Source organism: Bubalus kerabau, chromosome 22 (assembly GCF_029407905.1).
Source record: "Bubalus kerabau isolate K-KA32 ecotype Philippines breed swamp buffalo chromosome 22, PCC_UOA_SB_1v2, whole genome shotgun sequence".
Classification (NCBI taxonomy): Eukaryota; Metazoa; Chordata; class Mammalia; order Artiodactyla; family Bovidae; genus Bubalus; species Bubalus kerabau.
In genome coordinates this window covers 26,187,282-26,204,334 of record NC_073645.1, presented here as the reverse complement: position 1 = coordinate 26,204,334, position 17,053 = coordinate 26,187,282, and the positions used below count along the sequence as shown (strand labels likewise).

The 17,053-nt window shown below is 37.6% G+C and overlaps 1 protein-coding gene across 4 annotated transcripts in view; it reads right to left on the bottom strand.

Annotated features, from left to right (window-relative positions):
- The window catches only part of CNNM2 (cyclin and CBS domain divalent metal cation transport mediator 2), a 187,695-nt gene that overhangs the window by 76,968 nt on the left and 93,674 nt on the right, over positions 1–17,053 (bottom strand). The gene's annotated exons all lie outside the window — the stretch shown is intronic.

Sequence of the window (17,053 nt, the reverse complement as noted above, 5' to 3'; positions counted from 1 at the left end):
CAGAGAAAACTAGCAGGCTATAGTCCATGAGGTTGCAAAGAGTTGGACATGACTAAGTGACTAACACGTATATGCATAACGGATTCACTTTACTGTACAGTCGGAACTAACAACACTGTAAATCAGCCATACGCCAGTAATTTTTTTTAATTAGATAAGTACAAGACACAGAAAGAGGCAGAGGCTTGGGCAGTCCCGTTACTATAAGGCATTTAGGCCAAGAACAAGCCTGGAATTATTGACCCAGACATGTATCTCCAACCTGGAACGCTATAGCAGCTTCAGAATGGTAATTTTGTCCACTTTGGTTGGGTACATTTGTAGTCTCTGAATGAAGAGACAGTAGTAGTGATAATTTTAAGTTGTATTTATACAGTGCAGTAATAACTTTTATTACCATTACAACCATCAGTGGTTGTAATGTTAAAATGTTTAAAATTCTTAAGAGATGATGACTTATCTGTTTTTACTGGAAGTTTGAAGTACTTGAGGAAATCAGACATTAAATTTGTAAGTATGGCTTGAAATGTTTAAGGAACTCTAACCAAGTTTGTAAATAGTATTAATATAAGAATTTCATCTATTTAAAAGCATCTGAGCATCCAAAAACTAGCAAATGTGTTTTTACTTATTTGTTTATTATTTGTGGCTCTGCTGGGTCTTCGTTGCTGCACAAGCTTTTCTCTAGTTGCAGCAAGCAGAGGCTACTCTTTCGTTGCAGCGCGCAGACTTCTCACTGCGGTGGTTTCTCTTGCTTTGCTGCACAGGCTCTAGGGCTCAAGGGCTCAGGAGTTGCGGCTCCCAGGCTCTAGAGCACAGGTTCAGTAGTTGTGGCTGAGTTGCTCCTCAGCATGTGGGATCTTCCCAGCCCAGGGACTGAACCCACGTCTCCTGAATTGGCAGGTGGATTCTTTACCACTGAGTCACCAGAGAAGCCTCAGATGTGTTTTTATTACAAGTTTCATGGACTTATTAGAATTCTGTTTTACTGGCTTTATTGTTTTTTTGTTGGGTTTTAAAGGTTTAAAGAAAATAGGTTTTAAAAAATCATAAATTTAAGGACTTCCCTGGGGGTCCAGTGGTTGACTTCACCTTCCAACGCAGGGGTGCAGGTTCCAACCCTGGTTGGGAAACTAAGAACCCACATGCCTCATGGCCAAAAAACCAAAACATAAACAGAAGTGGTATTGTAACAAATTCAATAAAGACTTTTAAAATGGTCCACATTTAAAAAAAAAATCTAAATTTTTTTTAATTAAAAAAAGTTAAAATTTTAATAAGCTAAACTCTGACCAAAGCATACTGTGGGTACTCAGTGGCTGCCGGCCATAGTAGAACCAGACAGCCTACATTCAAATTCCTGCTCTCTACTCCTCTTTAGGCAAGCTACTTGAATTTTTGTGCCTCAAGGTCTTCATTTGTAAAACAAAATAAAAGCACCTGCACCAAAGTCCTTGTGAGGACTGAGTCAACACATACAAAGCACCTGCATAGAAAACTAAGTCCTCTACAAATGTTAGGTGTTCTTACTATAGTCATCGTTATTGATAGAACCTGACAAGGCTACAAATGCCTCGAGGACAAGAACAACGTCTTATTTGTCTCTATATTTCTAGCATTTAGCACACCGCCTGGTACCCAACAGGTACAGAGTAAATACTGCCTGAATTTAATCTGAAATTCTAGCTATTAGGTTGTAGGCTGAAATCAGTAACACATAAGAGAACTACCATCATAAATGGCAATAGCAAAGATAAAAGGGCCAATAAAAACAAGACCCCAAATCTTATATGGTCAAAAAATATTGTTTCTTAGCAGGGTTTTTAAAAAACTTATTCCGGGTTTCTCAAGGTTCAACTCATTAGTAAGGGAGTTCAATTGGGATCGGAAAGTAATAGTTGATCAAAGTCTAGACTCTCAGTCTAGAATTACACAGATTCACTAGAAAATGAGATTCCTCTCCCAATACATTTAATCTAAGAGTTCATGGTCAAATTAATTACTTTAGCTTTTTCCAACCACAAAACTTGTTTCTGAATTAAAGTACAATACAGCCTTAACCCATTCAATTCGGGGCACCCTTTTGATTTTCCATTGCTCTCGGATTTTCCAGCAGTTTAGTCTCATTTGGATTAATTGCCAGTACTCTAGATGGAAAATTCTCCCAGCAGATTGTTCCATTCATAGCCATTTAGAAAGCACTGCTTGCGTCAGACTGTTTTCTGCTTGAATAAAGGGGGCTGTTACTGCAAACCCCAATTTTTCTTGGCGTCCAGCAGTCACACTTCATTGAGTACACTCTGTGCTTGCCTTCTACTAATGACCTCTCAGAGCAAAATGCTTTATCTAACCCACCAAGTTGCAGATTTACCTTTCCTTCGAGTACTGATTAAGGCCAGAGAGGCTATAATTCCATCCACAGACATCACATGGCTGCAGTACTAGTAATAATAATTCACAATTATTGAGGGCCTGTGTATACCAGCCACTAGGCTTGTGTATCTCATTTAATTATCCAAGAACCCCAAGAAGAAGATATTAATTCCATCTTATAAACCACAAAACTGAGACTTAAAAAGGCTAACATTCCTGGGTTTCTGTCCTTGTTTCAAAGGACTCCAAGTAGATTACTCAAAACAGCTTCCTCAGACAGGCCCACTGAACTATTGTCCTCATTTTATAAGAAACTGAAGATCAAAGGTCTTATAACTAAGAAGTATATAAAAAGTATATTCAAAAAACTAAGATCAAGGCATCTGGTCCCATCACTTCATGACAAATAGATGGGGAAACAATGGAAATAGTGAGACTTTATTTTCTTGGGCTCCAAAATCACTGTGGCCATGAAATTAAAAGACGTTTGCTCCTTTGGAGAAAAGCAATGACAAACCTGGACAGTGTATTAAAAAGCGGAGACATCACTTTGCTGACAAAGGTCTGTATAGTCAAACAGATGTGAGAGCTGGATGGACCATAAAGAAGGCTAGGCACTGAAGAATTGATGTTTTTGAACTGTGGTGTTGGAGAAGACTCTTGAGAGTCCCTGGGACAGTAAGGAGATCAAACCATCAATCCTAAAGGAAATTAACCCTCGATATTCACTGGAAGGACTGATGCTGAAACTCCAATACTTTGGCCACTTAATGCAAAGAACTGACTCACTGGAAAAGACCCTGATGCTGGGAAAGATTGAAGGCAGGAGGAGAAGGGGATGACTGAGGGGCTGGATGGCATCACTGACTCAATGGTAAATGAGCTTAAGCAAACTCCAGGAGACAAGTGAAAGACAGGGAAACCTGGCATGCTGCAGTCCATGGGGTCACAAATAGTTGGACACAACTGAATGATTGAACAAAATATAGATAACTGTGAATTCTAGTTGATTCCAAAATCCATAGTTAATTATTTTGCTATGCAAGCTATATAACTGAATAAGTCCTTTCATAGCACTTCCTTCCACTCTCAGCTAAGGAATGAAAAAAATCCACCTGAAAAGGCTCTGTTACCACTGGAAAAACCATAGCCTTGACTAGATGGACCATTGTAGGCAAAGTAATGTCTCTGGTTTGTTTGTTTTTTTTTTTTTTTTTTAGCTTTTTAAATTTTTTTTTTGTCTCTGTTTTTTAATATGCTATCTAGGTTGGTCATAACTTTCTTTCCAAGGAGTAAGTGTCTTTTAATTTCATTGCTGCAATCACCATCTGCCGTGATTTTGGAGCCCAGAAAAATAAAGTCAGCCACTGTTTCCACTGTTTCCCCATCTATTTCCCATGAAGTGATGGGACCAGATGTGATGATCTTAGTTTTCTGAATGTTGAGCTTTAAGCCAACTTTTTCATTCTCCTCTTTCCCTTTCATCAAGAGGCTCTTTAGTTCTTCACTTTCTGCCATAAGGATGGTGTCATCTGCATATCTGAGGTTATTGATATTTCTCCCAGCAATCTTGATTCCAGCTTGTGCTTCCTCCAGCCCAGCATTTCTCATAATGTACTCTACATATAAGTTAAATATGCAGGGTGACAATATACAGCCTTGACATACTCCTTTTCTTATTTGGAACCAGGCTGTTGTCGCTTGGACTGCAAGGAGATCCAACTAGTCCATCCTAGAGAAGATCAGTCCTGGGTGTTCATTGGAAGGACTGATGTTGAAGCTGAAACTCCAATCCTTTGGCTACCTGATGAGAAGAGCTGACTCATCTGAAAAGACCCTGATGCTGGGAAAGATTGAGGGCAGGAGGAGAAGGTGACAATAGAGGATGAGATGGTTGGATGGCATCACCGACTCGATGGACATGGGTTTGGGTAGACTCTGAGAGTTGGTGATGGACAGGGAGGCCTGGTGTGCTGCAGTTCATGGGGTCGCAAAGAGTCAGACATGACTGAGCGACTGAACTGATTAACTGACTATTATAAAAGAAGGAAAAAGGAAGGAAAGGCTATGGCAACTTCTATCTCCAAAGGGTCTTAAACTCTTATTTAAAAAAGCAGACTATACCAAACTGGTGAGGATCACAGTGAAATATCATTAAGTACTGAACGCTTTCTAGAACACTCTTCAATGTCTTCAGAACTTCAGTAAACTGCTTAGCTTCCAGGTAAACAAATTCAACCATTTTTTGCAATTCAACTCAAGATGTTATTTTTAATAGATGCGTCAAGTCTCTCAAAACTCAATTATAGCAGGTTATTCTGTAACGTATCAATCATACAGTGGTCTGCTCAGCTCAGTGTTGACTGATCAACTAGCACTCATTTTTAGAAGCTCTCATTCTATAGTTTTTACTGATAAGAAATATTTTTAAATTCAATCTAGTATTGAATGTTCAATTTAAAAAATTCAGTTGTATCACATAACTTATTACTAACGGAATCTCCAGCAAGTTTTGTTGTTGGTGGTGGGTTTTTCTGGTTTTAAGTATTTGTTTTTTCAAATGAGCTTAGAATTTAAAGTGGGAATTCAAAGAACACTGATGCAGTATTTACAAAGTATCAAACTTTCACTGAGCTAAATACTTTAGGTCTCCAACTAGAAAATTGTTTTATTAAATACCCCTGACCTGAAACCCTGGGTGTTCATTGATAATCAGTTCTGGGTGTTTATTGCTAGGACTGATGTTGAAGCTGAAACTCCAATACTTTGGCCACCTAATGCGAAGAGTTGACTCATTTGAAAAGACCCTGATGCTGGGAAAGGTTGAAGGCAGGAGGAAAAGGGGACCACAGAGGATGAGATGGTTGGATGGCATCACCGACTCGATGGACATGGGTTTGAGTGGACTCCGGGAGTTGGTGATGGACAGGGAGGCCTGGCATGCTCCGATTCATGGGGCCGCAAAGAGTCGGACACGACTGAGCAACTGAACTGACCTGAAACCCACACTATGTGCTGCAATCTAATCTTACACAAAAGTATAAATTTCACAGCTTAAATGTGTTCACAAAGTTGAGCCCAAATCACATAAATTATCATCTCCTTAATTAAGGAAAGATAATTTACTGAACAGTTTATTCTACATTAATAGTATAAACTGACTATAATTCTATTAGACAATGTTTAAAATAGACAAGAGAGGTTTATTTTAGTTTGAAATACATTGCATGAAACTGCTTTCCAGAAAAAAATGAAAGCCTATTATTCTTTTATACCCTTAATGATGGATTGTCAATCTTTGTATGTAATTAATGAAATGTATAAAATAAGATATCTTGTTGATTACTAGGTTAGATTTAACATAGTTTCATGTTGTTGACCACTGCTATTTCTTTTTTTCATATTCTGTTTTTCTCCTAGCATATTTATCCTTTTAAAGATTTAAAAGCTTTTCATAAATTACATATTTTGCCCTATCATTTGTCTTGCAAATATTTACCCCAATCTGTGGTTGCCTTTTAACAAATTTGGCTACAACCCATAAATTATCAATCTTCTCCTTCATGAATTCTGGGTTTTTAGAAAGGCGATCCAACCAGAAGTGTAAAAATAATGTATTCCCCTACAGTTTATCCATCCGCAATTTGTTTTGACACTAGAGGTAGTCACTTCTTTTGAGAGTCCTACATACTCCTAACTTCTAAAACTCTAAGACAGATTAATCAGAAAGTGTGTGCACATTCATATTTTTCATGACTCAAAAATTTAGATGTATTCCACTCTAGTATATGTGCTAAGTCACTTTAGTCCTATCTGACTCTGTGAGACCCTATGGACTGTAGCCCACCAGGCTCCTCTGTCCACGGGATTTCTCCAGGCAAGAATACTGGAGTGGGTTGCCATGCCCTCCTCCAGGGGATCTTCCCAACCCAGGGATCGAACCCACATCTCTTATGTCTCCTGCACTGGCAGGCAGGTCTTTACCACAAGAGCCACCTGGGAAGCCATTCTACCCTGCTGCTGCTGCTGCTAAGTCACTTCAGTCGTGTCCGACTCTGTGCGACCCCACAGATGCGACCCCACAGACGGCAGCCTACCAGGCTCCTCCATCCATGGGATTTTCCAGGCAAGAGTACTGGAGTGGGTTGCCATTGCTTTCTCCGATTCCACCCTACTAGTTGTTATTTCTTTTTCTCAACAATACTTTTTAACCCCGGTCATCCTCTTAACTGGGCTTCCCAGGTGTGCAGTGTTAAAGACTCAGCCTGCCACTGCAGGAGATGCAGGTCGGAAAGATTCCCTGAAGGAAATGGCTACCCATTCCAGTATTCTTGCCTGAAAAGTCCCATGGACAGAGGAGCCTGGCAGGTTATATTCCATGGGGTTGCAAAGAGTTGGCTATGACTGAGCATGCACACATCCTAATTGTTAGTTATCCTTCTCCCAATCAGTCATGTTCTTCCCATATCACTGCATCCAAAACTGAAACCGATACTTCAGATGAAATAAAAATATTTCAATACATGACCATGATGGTGTGCCTCTGTTAGGTTTCAAATTTCTTAACAATGCCCAGTACTTTATCCAAACTGTACTGAACCACTGTTTTTAGAACATTGTTTATAAGTCTTAGCTCATATTCCTCTAACAAAAAGTATATACTTTATCCTTGTCCACAATGAACCTCATTTGTTAAGAGTCTGATTACTCATGTAGGCACATTTTTCAACATATCAGTGATACCTGGAAACTATAACATAAAATCTCTCAGATACTGATGGTAAAAGTGTTAACTACTTGAACTTCACTGAAGGGTACTTTGGCCAAATCTACCAAAACTGCAAATGCAGACATTCCTTGATTTATCAATTCTATTTCAAGGAATTAATCTCACAGGGAAACTTATACACATGTAAAATCATGTATAAACAAGGAAATATTCTATTGCATTGTTAATAGTGGTAAAGTTTGCCAACAACTTAAGTATCCATTAATAAGAGACAGTTAAATCAATTATGATACATCCATACAATGAATACTGTGTAGCCATAAAAAATAATATAAATTCTTCCATACAACAATATAAAACTTATACACAACAATATAAAATTATCTCTAAGACATACAGTGGGGACAGGGGGAAGGAAAAGAATTGTGCATACAACATGATATCATATGTAATAAAGGGGACAACATGCATTTTGTGTATTTCTAGAATGATACAAAAAATTTCAATGTTGCCTCCAGGGGAGAGTCCTGGTAGCAAGATGAAGGGACTTCATGATATGTTTTTGCACTCTAAAGATTTTATGTACAGTGGACCTGTAAACAACACGGGTCCCCTTATATGTGGATTTTTTTCCACTAAACATCTATTACAAGAAGCCAGAGTTGGTTGAATCTGCAGATATGGAACCAGGGATACAGAGGCAGACCATCAAGTTATATGAAGATTTTCAACTGCATGGAGACTTGTTATTGCTAACCCCCCACCTTGTTCAAGATCAAGGGTACTGTAAGTACACTACTTTTGCAAAACAAACCAGCGTAACATTTACCAGTTGCTTTCTGAATGTTTTTAAACTTTTTACCTGACAGTAACACTTTGTAGTCTTTTCCATTAATTCTCACACTTTTCATAACATATGCTTTGCTTAAAAATAGCTTACTTTACTTTGCCAATGGTTACAAAATGCTTTTATTACTCTCTGCGAACCTATGGACCATAGCCTGCCAGGCTCCTCTGTCCATGAAATTCTCTAGGCAAGAATACTGGACTAGGTTGCCATACCCTCCCCTCCAGGGGATCTTCCCAGCCTAGGGATGGAACTCACATCTCTTACGTCTGCCTGCATTGGCAGGCAGGTTCTTTACCACTAGCTCCATCTGGGAAGTCCAAAGATGAGATAGTATGAGCAAATATTAGGTGTCTTCCATGTGCCAAGCACTGTGCTGGATGTTAAGACATATACAGTCTCTGCTTAAGTTATATCACTATTATAATTTCTTTTCCCCAAGAGGAAGTATTTCCCCCTGATTACAAAAAAATCACACAGACTTATAGCTTTTTAAAATAGGCAACAGAAAAACATGAAAATCAGGTTTAATCCTACTATCAAGAGACAATGATTTTTAACATTTCATGCATCTTTCTAAAGTTTCTCACTTAAGATATATCTTTAAAAAAAATGGGGATCATATTATATTATTTGGCAATGCATATTTCCATTTGAAGAACACAGATAAACATTCTCCTATGTTATTAAATATTATATTTAAATGTTTCAAATTTTAAGTCAATGTGTTTAGGATTAAACATCCTCCTACTTAAATGTTCTAAAATGTTCAACTTTTTAGCAGTTTCTTTTTTAATTATTCCCAGCTCTGATGTTTCTACCATTATTTCTTTTTTGAAAATTTAGAACATTTTAATAAAATAACCTGAAGTAGTGAAGTCCAACGAGATCCTTGCATTGTAAGTCTTAACTGACTGTTCTTTAAGGGAGAGGGGCTTACATCTCCTTTGTCTGCATGCAAAAGCTATGAAATCCAGATTGATATGGGGGTGCTGCATTGATGAGACAACAAACACCTCAAGATGAAGGGCTGTAAAGCTTCCAAAGTGGCAAACTGCTCCACTCACTGTTCCCTGCCTTAGGCCTTCTGGTCATGGTCTATGGAGATCAGCTCACTGTGCATCATTTTTATCACTGCCCATATCGAGTCCTCTGTGCTCCCAATATACTTTTTATTAGTTATACATTCTTTATCGCTACCTTCATAACCTTGGATAATATAATCATTACCTTCATTTTCTTTTTCTATTTTAAGACAGTAGCCACTGCCTTACCACTTTTAAGGTAATGATGCTGGCACTCTTTTTCTATTTGGTTCTCTTCACCTCCATTTCCCTCTCAACGTGTACCTTCTAAGTCTATTCTTTTGTACAATCAAGCAACCTCTATCAAGTCTAATGGTTGTCCTACTTTCCATTGTATGAATACACCATAATTCACATGATGAAACCTCTACTGAATAACACGTTCCCCATTTTCACTTACAGATTCATTTTGATATTTGGCAAAACTAATACAATTTTGTAAAGTTTAAAAATAAAATAAAATTGTAGTTGGGAAAAAAAAAACAATGCTGAACAAACATCTTATATGCACCTTATACACTTGTTCAGTTTTTTCTTTAAGGTAAATTCTTAGAAGTGGAGCTTTCTGAGTGAAAAGAACCTTGTTAAGGCCAAACTACCTTGCAAAAAGATTTACAGGCTTTGAAATTGATTAGAAAAATGATCATCTCTGAATATTCATACTTTCATTCTTTTTTCCAAAACTGAATTTTATTGGAAGGTCTGGTTCTCATTAAGTGTCATACAACAGATCATTCATTTACATAAGTATGCATTTGCATATTTCTATTATATTCTGAAAACAAAATAAAATGGTTGGGTATATTTACATAATCATAAGCTGATGTTTTTGCCAGTTTATTTGGCAACTTTTTTTTTTACTGCACTGTGTAGCACGAGGTAGCTAGTTCCCCATCCACTGCGATGGAAGCATGGAGTCTCATCCACGGCATCTTGAAGGAAGTCCCAAAACTGGCTTTTAAACATAAATCATAATTTCTTATAAAAGGTATTATTATATAAGCAAATTTCATACTTCTCTAAATTTCAAAATTGATCAACTGGTTTGAAGACACATTTTATACACACACACGCCCCTAATGAGGCCATGCACCTTTTTTGAGGCTAACAATACCTAGACTTTCCTCAAGCATATTTTCCTTTAAATTTTGTCTCCAAAATCTAATACTGAACAACACTTTCCTGATTCAACTGGTTTTTTAAAAGTCTACGAAAATGTCATAAATCAACACAGAATTTCTCTTATTTTTATAAACTGATCATATTTTTAAGAACACACAAAATGTTCTCATAGTTGAGTGTATCAGGTTGTCTAAGCTGACAGGCATTTAGCTAATATTATAAAATTTTATGATTACAGTGGAAATTTGAAAAATCTGATTTTTCAAATGCTTGGGAATATGCATTTCAGAGTTCAAATGTATGAAAATTCAGTGTGAACATCTGAAAAATTTTAAGAAAATTTCTTGTTTTTATACAACTATTTAAAAGCAATCTATGCACAGCGGTGACAGCAGAGCTGGCCATGTGAGGAACGGTCAGGAGGGCCCCACACCTGGTGTTCTGCTCCTGCTGTCTCGAACTTCTTAATTTTTGAGCAAGATACCTCACATTTTCACTCATCCTGCACCTCGCGAGTAACCAATGAGGTAACCCCCCAAATAATTTGAAGCCAAGATGAATAAGGTTTCTCTCTAGAATTAAACACAAAAACTGGTAAAAAATAACAAACACACACTAGCAGTTCTCTAACACAAGAAAGTGCAAATGTATCTGGAAAAAGATCTGTAACACACACAACTCCACTTGGCAGGGTTTAGGAACAATCTTAGAAAAAGAGAGAAGTAATGTACGTATTATTTTAGTGAAAAGAAATTTAAGTATATTATATCCAGCTTCATGAACATAGCTGGAAAGGCAACCCGTTAAAGATGAGAAAGAAAAAACAAAGAGGTTAAGTTATACTATCTAGCCATGAATTGTTCCTGAGCAAAAATATCCACACCTCATATATCCATATCACTGATGAGTCACTGGGCTATAAGAGTGTAAGGCCTCAAGAATCAAAATCATAGAAATACCTAATTAATTAAAAAAGCAAGATATGCCATGCTGCTGCTGCAGCCAAGTCGCTTCAGTCGTGTCCGACTCTGTGCGACCCCACCAGGCTCCCCTGTCCCTGGGATTCTCCAGGCAAGAACACTGGAGTGGGTTGCCATTTCCTTCTCCAGTGCATGAAAGTGAAAAGTGAAAGTGACGTCGCTAAGTCGTGTCCAACCCTTAGCAACCCCATGGACTGTGGCCTACCAGGCTCCTCCGTCCATGGGATTTTCCAGGCAAGAGTACTGGAGTGGGGTGCCATTGCCTTCTCCGAAGATATGCCATAGGTTTCAATAAATTTCAAAAGATTAAAACTTAATTTTCTCTGATCACAACAGCATGAAACTACAAACTAATAACAAAAAGGTAACTAGAAAGATAGTTCTGAATTAACTATAAGAAATAAGGAAATTAGAAAATATTTTCAGCTAATATTAAAAACAAGGCATAAAATGTTGCAGAATGCAGCTAAAGCTGTGCTTTAAAGGGATCCTAAAAAAGAAAGCTGAAATATTCAATAATTCAAGTATGTATCTCAATAAATCAGAAAAGTTTAAGCCCAAAGAAATGAGAAGAAAGGAAACAATAAAGCAAAAAAAGAGATAGACAACATGCAATAGAAAGTTAAAAAAATAAAATAACAAAGTTGGTTCTTTGAAAAGACAATGAAATTGTTAAGAATTTGGCAAGTCAAGGGGAAAAAAAGAAAATGCAAATTATCAATGATAGGAAAGTAAAAGAGCCATAACTAAGGTCCCATAGATGTTAAAAAGATACTTAAGTGCTTGTTTGGAACAATTTAAGTACATATATCAGAATATTTTTTAAAATATATTTGTAAAATTCTAAAAACAGAAAAACTCCTAGTAAAACACTAAAATTAAGAGACAGTATATAGTTCTAAATCTACAAAATGTATGAAATCCAGAACTAAAAACCTTCCCTAGAAAGACAACTCGAGGCCCAGTTGTCTTCGCCAGTAAACTCTTCAAAACATTCCGAGAGGAAACAACTATTTTATATGAACTCTTCCAGAGACAGAAGAAGTGGAATACTTCGCAATTCATTTGATGAGGCAAGCACAAAATATGACAAACACAACAAGGAAGATTCTATGCTAATCTCCCTCTTTAACACAGATGTAATAATTCTTAAAGTATCAGCCAATCCAAACACATATAAAAAAGGAGCAATACATTTCAAACTCCAAGAATAGAGGTTGCTTTGACATTTAAGAAACTCAATGTAATTCATCACATTATCAGAGGAGAGGAGAGAAGTCACATATAATCACCTCAATAAAAGAAGAAATAGCATATGACCAAATTCACTATCTAGCATGACTTCAAAAACAAACAAAAAAAACCCCCAAAAACTCTTGGCAAAGTTAGGATTATACGGAACCTTTTTTGATCTGATAAAGGGTATCTATACAAAATCTAAAGCAAACATCATCCTTAATGGTGAAATACTGAAAGCTTTCCCTCTGAAATGTGAAATACAAGAATACCCACTATTTCTTTTAGTATTCAACACTAAATTGGAGATACTAAGCAGAGCATTTAGGTGAAAAAAAACCAATGGTATACAGTTTGAAAAGGAAAGAAATATCACTTGTTATTTGCATGACATGATTGAGTTCACACACAAAAAAACCCAAAAGAATCTATTATAAACACTTAAAATTAAGAGAATTTACCAATATACTTGATTAAAAGTAACAAATGAAAGTCAATTGTTTTATGTATCAGCCTTGACATTTATGAAATAATTTAAGAATAGAACTATTTACAACAGCATTAACAAATGAGATACTTAAGAATAAACTAACAAAATAAAACCTCGACGCAGAAAGTTGTAAGTGTTGTTGAAACAAACAAAAGGCTACATCAATAACGGAGGATGATATACCACATTCAGAGATCTGAATGTTGGAAAGACATCAATTCTTTCTCAAATTGATGTCTAGAATCAATACAATCCCAATCAAAATTCCAGCAGGTTTATGCACATGGAAACTGATCCTAATCATAAAATGTAGATTAAAATGCAAAGGTCCAAGAAAAGCTGAAACAATCTTGAAGAAATACAGAGTTCAAGGACAGGACTTATATTAGCAAATATCAAGTCTCACATAAAACTGAAGTAATCAGGAATGTAGTACATGCACAAATAGAAAAACCAATCAATGCAACAGAACAAATAAATGTAAACAAAGGAATCTTATAAAATGCCAATAAGAATGTAAACTGACTCAACTACTCTGAAAACTACTTGGTGTTATTTACTAAAACTGAATATAAGTGTATCAGTTATGAGTAGATATATAAGTATCATAGGATACTATAACCTTGCTAACTCAAAGTGTAGTCCAGAACCAGTACATCTGGAATTCCCTTAAGCTTGTTAGGAACACAGACTCTCAGGGCCTATCCCAGATCTGCTGAAGTAGACTGTGCATGTTAAGAAGACCCCCAGGTGACTGATATGGACAAGATAGTTTAAGCAGCAATGCCCTAGGATCCAGCAATTTCACTCCCCGGTATACATACGCCCATCAGAAGTCCGGTCTCTTGGCAAAACCCTTGTTAGCCTTTGCCCTGCTTCATTTTATACTCCAAGGCCAAATCTGCCCGTTACTTAACGTGTATCTTGACTTCCTACTTTTACATTCCAGTCCCCTATAATGAAAAGGACATCTTTGTTGGGTGTTAGTTCTAGAAGGTCTTCTACAGGTCTTCCCAGAACCAGTCAACTTTCGCGTCTTCAGCATTGCTGGCTGGGGCATAGACTTGGATTACTGTTACACTGAATGGTTTGCTTGGAAACCAAGAGATGATTCTATTGTTTTTGAGAATGCACCCTAGAACTGCATTTAGGACTCTTTGTTGACTATGAGAGCTACTCCATTACTTCTAAGGGATTCTTGCCCACAGTAGCACATATAATGGTCATCTGAGTTACATTCGCCCATTGCAGTCCATTTTAATTCACTGATTCCTAAAATGTCAATGTTCACTTTTGCCATCTCCTGTTTAACCACTTTCAATTTACCTTGATTCATGGACCTAACATTCCAGGTTCATATGCAATATTGTTTTTTACATAATCAGACTTTACTTCCATTACCAGTCACATCCACAACTGGGCATTGTTTTTGCTTTGGCTGTATCTTCATTCGTTCTGGAGTTATTTCTATACTCTTTTCCAGTAAGTAGCATTATTGGGCGCCTACTGACCTGTGGAGTTCATCTTTCAGTGTCCTATCTTTTTGTCTTTTCATACTGTTCATGGGGTTCTCAAGGCAAGAATACTGAAGTAGTCTGCAATTCCCTTCTCCAGTGGACCACATTTTGTCAGAACTCTCCACGAACAATACAAGAGAAGACTCTACACATGGATATCACCAGATGGTTGATATCAAAATCAGACTGATTATATTCTCTGCAGCCAAAGATGGAGAAGCTCTATATATTCAGCAAAAACAAGACCGGAAGCTGACTGTGGCTCGGATCATGAACTCCTTATTGCCAAATTCAGACTTAAATTGAAGAAAGTAGGGAAAACCATTAGACCATTCAGGTATGACCTAAATCAAATCCCTTACGATTATACAGTGGAAGTGAGAAATAGATTCAAGGAATTAGATCTGATAGAGTGCCTGAAGAACTATGGGCAGAGGTTCATGACACTGTACAGGAGGCAGGGATTAAGACCATCCCCAAGAAAAAGAAATGCAAAAAGGCAAAATGGTTGTCTGAGGAGGTCTTGCAAATAGCTGTGAAAAGAAGAGAACTGAAAGGCAAAGGGGAAAAGGAAAGATATACCCATTTGAATGCAGAGTTCCAAAGAACAGCAAGGAGAAATAAGAAAGCCTTCCTCAGTGATCAATGCAAGGAAATAGAGGAAAACAACAGAATGGGAAAGACTCGAGATCTCTTCAAGATAATTAGAGATACCAAGGGAACATTTCTTGCAAAGATGGGCTCAATAAAGGACAGAAATGGTATGGACCTAACAGAAGCAGAAGATATTAAAAAGAGGTGGCAAGAATACACAGAAGAACTGTACAAAAAAGATCTTCATGACCCAGATAACCATGATGGTGTGATCACTCAGCTAGGGCCAGACATCCTGGAATGTGAAGTCAAATGGGCCTTAGAAAGCATCACTACGAACAAAGCTAGTGGAGGTGATGAATTCCAGTTGAGTTATTTCAAATCCTAAAAGATGATGCTGTGAAAGTGCTGCACTCAGTATGCCAGCAAATGTGGAAAACTCAGCAGTGGCCACAGGACTGAAAAAGGTCAGTTTTCATTCCAATCCCAAAGAAAGGCAATGCCAAAGAATAATCAAACTACCACACAAGTGCTCTCATCTCACACACTAGCAAAATAATTCTCAAAATTCTCCAAGCCAGGCTTCAACAGTACATGAACCGTGAACTTCCAGATGTTCACGCTGGATTTAGAAAAGGCAGAGGAACCAGAGATCAAATTGCCAACATCTGTTGGATCATCTATAAAGCAAGAGAATTCCAGAAAAATATCTACTTCTGCTTTATTGACTATGCCAAAGCCTTTGACTGTGTGGATCACAATACTCTGTGGAAAACTCTTTACAAGATGGGAATACCAGACCACATTACTTGCCTCCTGAGAAGTCTGTATGCAGGTCAGGAAGCAAGTTAGAACTGGACATGGAAGAACAGACTGCCTCCAAATCAGGAAAAGGAGTACGTCAAGGCTGTATATTGTCGTCCTGCTTATTTAACTTATATGCAGAGTATATCATGAGAAATGCTGGGCTGGAAGAAGCACAAGCTGGAATCAAGATTGCCGAGAGAAATATCAATAACCTCAGATATTCAGATGACACCACCCTTATGGCAGAAAGTGAAGAGAAACTAAAAAGCCTCTTGATGAAAGTGAAAGAGGAGAGTGAAAAAGTTGGCTTAAAACTAAGTATTCAGAAAATGAAGATCATGGCATCCAGTCCCATCACTTCATGGCAAATAGATGGGGAAATGATGGAAACAGTGACAGACTTTATTATTTTGGGCTCCAAAATCACTGCAGATGGTGACTGCAGCCATGAAATTAAAAGATGCTTGCTCGTTGGAAGAAAAGCTATGACCAACCTGGACAGAACATTAAAAAGCAGAGACATTACTTTGCCAACAAAGGTCCAACTAGTCAAAGCTATGTTTTTTCCAGTAGTCATGTATGGATATGAGAGTTGGACCACAAAGAAAGCTGAGCACCAAAGAACTGATGCTTTCGAACTGTGGTGTTGGAGGAGACTCTTGAGAGTCCCTTGGACTGCAAGATCAAACCAGTCAATCCTAAAGGAAATTAACCCTGAATATTCATTGGAAGGACTGATGCTGAAGCTGAAAACTCCAATACTTTGGCCACCTAATGAGAAGAGCTGACTCACTGAAAACACTCTGATGCTGGGAAAGATTGAAGGCAAGAGGAGATGGGGACAACGGAGGATGAGATGGTTGGATGGCATCACCTATTCGATGGACATGAGTCTGAGCAAGCGCTGGCAGATGGTGAAGGACAGGGAAGCCTGGCATGCTGCAGTCCATGAGGTCGCAAAGAGTTAGACATGACTGAGCGACTGAACTGATCAGAAATGCAGACAGATATCCACCAACAGACATTACAAAAAGTATTAATAATATTAATAGCCAAAACCAAAAATTACCCCAATGCCAGACAATGGAAAGAATCAGTTGTGGGATAATCACCAAAAAATGAGAAGAAACACTCTAACTATAATTCACAAATATATCGCTGTATAAACAAAGCAGACCAAGAGAATACATCCTGTATGTTTTAATTTACATGATGTACAAAAACAGGAAAAACTATGCATTCTGAAGGCAGCAGTTATTACCTTTAGGTGACC